Genomic DNA, 7,289 nt, shown 5'->3' with positions numbered 1-7,289 from the left:
TCCAAAATTTCCAACTACTAGTCCTTCCTCTTTGCTCCCAACCTTTGCATTCCAATCACCAGTAATGAGCAATACATCTTGATTGCATGTTTGATTGATTTCAGATTGAAGAAGTTGGTAGAAAATAGAAGAATTCTACAACAAAGATATGAGACACCAAATTAAACACATAGAGAAGACATTCCTGGAATCTTGAGCTTTAAGGAAAGAATAGAGAAATGGATTGAATATTGACTTGGTGACATAGCTTGTCATACTGTCAGATTGTCGTACTATGGTGGCTTGAGTTTTGCTGTGATGTTGGAAGCTATGCCACCGATGTTTTAAATATCAGCAGGATACACCAATGGGAGACAGGATTCATCTGAGCTTACAAACTAAGACACACTAGGAAGAAAGAGGGTGGACTATTACCGAATGATTAGCCACTGTCAGGAAGCACAAGAATATTGAATACTGAAAGATGATAAATAGCATCAGAACATCATCAGATATAGTGCTAGAAGATAGGCTTCTCATTTGAAAGGAACTCAAAATAGGACTAGTGAAGAGCTGTCTCCTCATAGTAGTGATGACTTTAATGAGTAAAGCTTTCAGGTCCTTCATTTGTTTATGGAAAAATTTTCAAAATGAAGATAATCAGCTGTAAACAACTATTAATAACCAGAACTTGAAATGTATGAAGTATGAATCTAAGAAAACTGTAAGTCGTGAAAGATGGAATGCAACACATAAAGATTGATTTTCTAGGAATCAATTAGCTGAAATGAACTGGTACTGACAATTTTAGATGATAATCATGTGATTTACTATGCTTGGAATGACTAACTGAAAAGGAATGCTGTCACATTCATCATGAAAAAGAATATTTCAAGGTCTATCTTAAAATATCATGCTTGTGTGATAAGATAATATTATCTGTAAGCCTACAATGGAGAACTGTTAATATCACTATTATTCAAATTTACACACCAACCACTAAAGCCAGAGATGATGAAATTGAAGACTTCTTTGGGCTGCGAAATGCAAGTTCAGCAGTTTGAAACTACCAGCTGTTCTGCAGAAGAAAGATGAGGTGTTCTGCTCCTATAAAGATTTGTTGTCGTTGTCACGTGCCATCGAGTTGGAACTGACTCATAGCACAGCAGAACAGAACAATGTCTGATCCTGGGCCAACCTCACTACTGCCACCACACTTGACGGCATCAATGATGCCACCTGGTTACAGCCTCCAAAATCCTGTACAGGGTCACTATGAGTTGGAACCAACTCCACAGCTACCACCACCACCCACCAACTTTTTCAGTCTGAAATTGATCAAACAGGCAATCCAAATGGTCTAATAATTACTGACGATTCTAGTTCAAAGGTTGGAAACAAAGGGAAAGGATCAATATTTGGAAAATATTACCTTGGTGATAGAAAAGAGGTAGGAGAATTTTGCAAGACCAATGACTTCTTCATTACAAACACCTTTTTTAAATAACATAAAAGATTGCTATACACATGGACCTCACCAGATGGTATACACAGAAACCAAATTGACTACATCACAGGAAAAAATGGTGGAAAAATTCCATATCATCGGGCAAAATCAGACCATGGGTAGACTTTAGGACAGATCATAAATTGCTCAAATGCAAGTTCAGGTTGACATTGTAGAAAAAGAAATGACTTCAGAAGAGCTACAATTTGACCAATCACATATTCCATCTGACTTTAAATATAATCTCAAGGACATATTTGATGCATTAGACACTAATGATGAAGATCAAAAGAGTTGTGAGATGACATCAAGAAAATCATACAGGAAGAAAGCAAAAGGTCATTAAGAAGACAAGAAAGAAGATAAAGACCAAAATGGATGTCAGAAAAGACTCTGAAACTTGCTCTCAAGAGCAGATGCCAAAGTAAATGAAAGAAATGAGGAAGTCAAAGAACTCAACAGATAATTTCAAAAACCAGCACAAGAAGGAAAACTCTAATATAATAATGAAATATATAAAAACCTGGAGTTAGAAAACTCAAAGGGAAGAACACACTCAGAATTTCTCAAACTGAAAGAACTGAAGAAAACTTTCAGCCTCATTGTGCAAGTTTCTATGGGCAAAATATTCAATGAATCAGAAAACATCAACAACAAAAAAAAATGGAGAGGAGCTCATGCAGGAAGATGGCGGCAGCCACTGAGTTGAAGCTGCTTGGAAATTCTTGGACTGAGTAAAGGGAATATATACAGTACCAAGGGTTAGCGACAGATTCCAGCTCTTCAAACAAACAATGGTCCAAGTCTAACAGGGTTGACTAAGATAGCAGTTCATCTAGTCAAGTGAGCCAACAAAGAATATTTGCTTGGGGGCAATAGAGAAGAAAAAGCAGCTATTAAGGGTAACTCAAGAAGATGATCACTCCAATAAAGATAACATCCGCCCTCTCCTGAAGGATCTTAATTTATATCTTGAAGATAAAGTCTACCTTACAGGTTATAACTTTACATTAGCAGATATTCTGTTATACTATGGACTACGTCATTTTATAGTTGACCTGACAGTTCAAGAAAGAAAAAGTATCATAATGTGTGTCACTGGTTCTGTCACATTCAGCATTGTCCATGCAACAGACAACATCTACTTCATGTCATCTTCATCAAGAACAGACTGTGTACCATTTCGCATTAGAAGCTGCCCATGCCTTGCAGAAGAGAGGTTAAAAATGTTGCAAACAGAGTAACATAGTTGATATGCAGTCATTATTTGTTGGTGTAGAAGTTAAAATATTAAGTGTAAATTTAAATTTGAATACTTTATTTACCCTTTAGTTGAAATTTTGCAATTTTTCAAGTAAAAATTCAACTGTTGTTCACCAAAAAATGTGAGTCAACATCTTATTATAAATTACTTGTTTTATAGATGAAATTTATTTTAATAAAACTTGCAAATCAGTGACTGAATCTTAAAGCAAAAACTAGATGGTCCTCTCTGTGCTTGACACAGTTGGCTATTTATTAACTTCTGTTTCATATTTTAAAATGCATTTTCCATTTAGCTAGTTTGTTTATTAAGTTCTATGATAAAGTGTGCCAAGGATACAGAAAGAAAGCAAGGTGAATTTGTTTTCAGATATTTATGTAAGCTAGTAAAAATGTGGTTAAAGAAAAAAAAAAAAAAGAAAATGGAAGGAATACACAGTCACTAAGTCACTATACCAAAAAGAAGTGAACAATATTCAAACATTTCAAGAGATAGTACACAGTCAAGAGTCCAAGTAGTGAAGAAAGAAGTCCAAGGTACACTGAAGGCATGGGTTAAGAACAAGACTGTGGGGGTTGATGGGATCCAAATTGAAATATTTCTACAAACTGATGCAATACTAGAGGCTCTCACTTATCGAGGCCAAGAAATTTGGAAGACAGATACCTAGCCAACTGATTGGAAGAGGTCCATATTTGTGCCCATTCCAAAGAGAGGTGATCCAACAGAATGCAGAAATCACTGGAAAATATTATTAAAATCACATGCAAAGGAAATTTTGCTGAAGATCATTTCTTAAATGGCTGCAATGGTACATCTACAAGGAAATGCAGAGGTTCAAGCCAAATTCACATGATGATGTGGAACAAGGCATATCATTGCTGACATCAGATGGATCTTTGCTAAGGTAGAGAACACCAGAAATAGGTTAACCTGTGCTTTATTGACTTGTGTGATCATGGCAAGCTATGGACAAAATTGCAGATAATGAGTATTCTGGAACACATAATTGTGCTCATGAGCAGCCAGTACACAGTACAAGAGGCACTTGTTGGAACAGAGTGAGGGACATTTAATACCTTAAAATTATGAAAGGTCTGTGGCAGGATTGTATTCTTTCACTATACTTAGTCAATCTGTATCCTGAGCAAATAATCCAAGATGCTGGATTATCTGAAGGAAAACGTGGCATCAGGATTGGAGGAAGAATCATCAGCAACCTGCGATATGCAGATTATATAACCTGGCTTTCTGAAAACAAAGAGAACTTAAATACTTACATATAAGCTCAAAGATGACAGCTTTAGTATGGGTTTCACCTCAGTATAAAGAAAACGAAAATTCTTACTTCTGGTGCAATAAATAAGATTATGAAAAATAGAGAAAAAAAAACTTCATTTTGCTTTGATCCACTATCAACACTGATAGAAGCTGCATTAGGCAGATCTGCTGCACAACGCGGCTTTAAAGTGTTAAAGAATAAAGAGGTATGTTTGAGGACTAAGGTGTGCCTGACCCATGCTATGGTACTTTCAGTAACTTCTTAATCATGAAAAAATTGGACAGTAAATAAGGAAGACTGTAGAAGAACTGATGCATCTGAGTCATGCTGTTGGAGGTGAATATTGAAATACCATGGACTGCTAGAAGAACAAATAAATCTGTACTGGAAAAAAGTATAGCCAGAATGCTCCTTAAAAGCCAGAATGGAAAGATTTCATCACTTAAACTTGGACATGATATGAGGAGGGTAAAGTGGTGAGTCACCAATACACAATTCATCTTTTCCTGAAAGATACTTTCTCATCAACTTCCATTTGGTATAATATTTGCATTATTTTATTTTAGAAGACAGCTTATGACACTTACTAAACCTGTGTCTCATTCACTGATAACTTCTCCTACCATCTCAACACTCAGCCATGATTCTATATTAAGTACTCATGCACTTAAGGCTATGCTATCCTACAGCAAAGAGCACTCTACAAATGAGCCAATTCATTTCACTCTCCTCTAAGAATTGAGTTTTGTAATTCAGGTATCCCGATGGGATCGTCATGGCTGTGGGTATCTCAAGGACCAGCCAACTCTGGGGCAGGGTGTTTTTTTATTTTGTTTTGTTTTTGCATTGGATTTCCTTCAGTGTGATAGAGAAGGATAAAAATCCAATCTACAAAATGGTAGAAAGGAGTGAAGTAGACAAAAAAAGAAGACTAAGAGATTGTTGAAATCTATTTACGATTCAGAGAGGGAGTAATGGGGCAGCAACGTTTTTAGATGCTTGTTGTTATCAAGTGCTTTTGAGTCAATTCCAACTATAGCAACCCTGTACAGGCTTTCAAAGTCTTTGTGGGAGCAGAAATTCTCCTCTTTCTCCCATGGAGCAACTGAAAGACTCAAACTGTGGAGCGTGTTATTAACAGTACAGTACTTATTGTATAGAGTAACCACACTCCTTTTAAAGATATTAGCAGCCTTTAAGTCCCTAATTCTAAAGGATACATACAGCTGTAGAAAAACAGCAGTAGTGAAGCTACCCAGCTATATATATTTTTTAATCATCATGACTTAAAAGGATTTCTATACTTTTATCATAAAGGTACTGTCAAAAATCAGCAAATAATTTAAACACACATTGAAATATGGCAGAAAATTTAAACAAAAGAATTACAATTATGGATTTCAAAATTCAAAGAGTTTGAAAGGCATTATAGTGTGAACAACATTGAAAGACAAACTATCCACATGGTTGAGGACTAAGGTGCCCTGACCCAAGCCATGGTATTTTCAATAACCTCTTATGCATTTGAAAGCTGGACAGTGAATAAGGAAGACTGTGGAAGAATTGATGCTTTTGAGCTATGGTATTGGAGGAGAATAATGAAAGTGCCATGGGCTGCCAAAAGAACAAACAGATCTCTGTTGGAAGAAGTGCAGCCAGAGTGCTCCTTGGAGGCCATGATGACCAAACTTCATCTCTCATACTTCAGCTATATTGTCAGGTGGGACCAGTTTCTGAAGAAGGATATCATGTTTGGTAAGGTTGCAGCCAGAGTGCTCCTTGGAGGCCATGATGCCCAAACTTCATCTCTCATACTTCAGCTATATTGTCAGGTGGGACCAGTTTCTGAAGAAGGATATCATGTTTGGTAAGGTAGAGGGTCAAAGAAAAAGAGGAAGACCCCCAGAAAAATGGAATGGCAATAAGGCAGCATAAATGGTCTCAAGTGTGGCAATCATTGTGAGGTTGGCCCAGGACCGGGCAGTGTTTCATTCTGTTGTGCATAATGTCGCTATGAGTCAGTACTGACTCAATGGCACCTAACAACAACAACATACACATGGACCTCACCTCATATGGAATACACAGAAATCTAATTGACTACATCTATGGAAAGACATGGTGGTAACGCTCTATATCATCAGCCAAAACAAAGCCAGGGACAAATCATAAATTGTTCATATGCAAATTCAGTCTGAAGCTGAAAAAATGAAAACAAGTCCATGAGAGACATAATATGAACTTGAATATACCCGCACCTGAATTTAGAGGTCATGTGAAGAAAAGATTTGATACATTAGACACTAAAGACCAAAACCAGAAGAGTTGTGGGATGACATCAAGAACATTATACAGGCAAAAACAAAACAAAAGGGTCATTAAGAAGACAAGAAAGAAGAAAGGACCAAAATGGATGTCAGAAGAGATTCTGAAACTTGCTCTCCAGCATAGAAATACTAAGGCAAATGGAATAAGTGAGGAGGTCCAAGAGCTGAACATAAAATTTCAAAGGTCAGCTCAAGAAGACAAGGTAAAATATTGTAATGAAATGTACAAAGACCTGGAGTTAGAACACAAAAAGGGAAGAACAAGATCCACATTTCTCAAGCTGAGGAAACTGAAGGAAAAATCAAGCTTTGATTGTGTTATTGAAGGATTCTATGGGCAAAATATAGAATGATGCAGAAAGCATTAAAAGAATATGGAAGGAATACACAGAGTCACTGTAGTAAAATGAAATGGTCAATAGTCAACCATTTCAAGATGTAGCATATGATCAAGAGCCAATGATCCTGAAGAAAGAAGTCCCAGGTGCATTGAAGGCATTGACAAAGAACAAGGCACTGGAATTTGGTGGAATACAAATTGAAATATTTCAGCAAATTGAAGTGGCACTGGAAAAACACACTTATGTATGTCAATAAATTTGAAAGAACAATATGACTGGAAGAGATCTCTATTTGTGCCCATTCCAAAGAGAGGTGACCAGTGGAATGTGGAAATCATCGGACAATATCATTGATATCCCATGTAAGTACGGTTTTACTAAAGGTAATACAAAAATGGCTGCAAACATACATTGACATAGAACTTCCAGAGGTTCAAGGCAGTTTCTGAAGAGGACATGAAACAAGTGACATCATTGCTGATGTACGATGGATCTTGGCTGCAAGCAGAGAATACCAGAAAAATGTTTACTTGTGCTTTGTTGACTATGCAAAGACTTTCGATTGTGTGGCTCATGACTAACTATGGAC

At 36.7% G+C, this 7,289-nt stretch overlaps 1 pseudogene; it reads left to right on the top strand.

The window, feature by feature from the left end:
- Positions 1–2,173: 2,173 nt before the first annotated feature.
- LOC102820083 lies at positions 2,174–2,678 on the top strand (annotated as a pseudogene).
- Positions 2,679–7,289: the final 4,611 nt, after the last annotated feature.

This window comes from Chrysochloris asiatica, unplaced genomic scaffold (assembly GCF_000296735.1).
Source record: "Chrysochloris asiatica unplaced genomic scaffold, ChrAsi1.0 scaffold00268, whole genome shotgun sequence".
NCBI classification, from domain to species: Eukaryota; Metazoa; Chordata; class Mammalia; order Afrosoricida; family Chrysochloridae; genus Chrysochloris; species Chrysochloris asiatica.
This window is presented reverse-complemented; position numbering and strand designations above follow the sequence as displayed.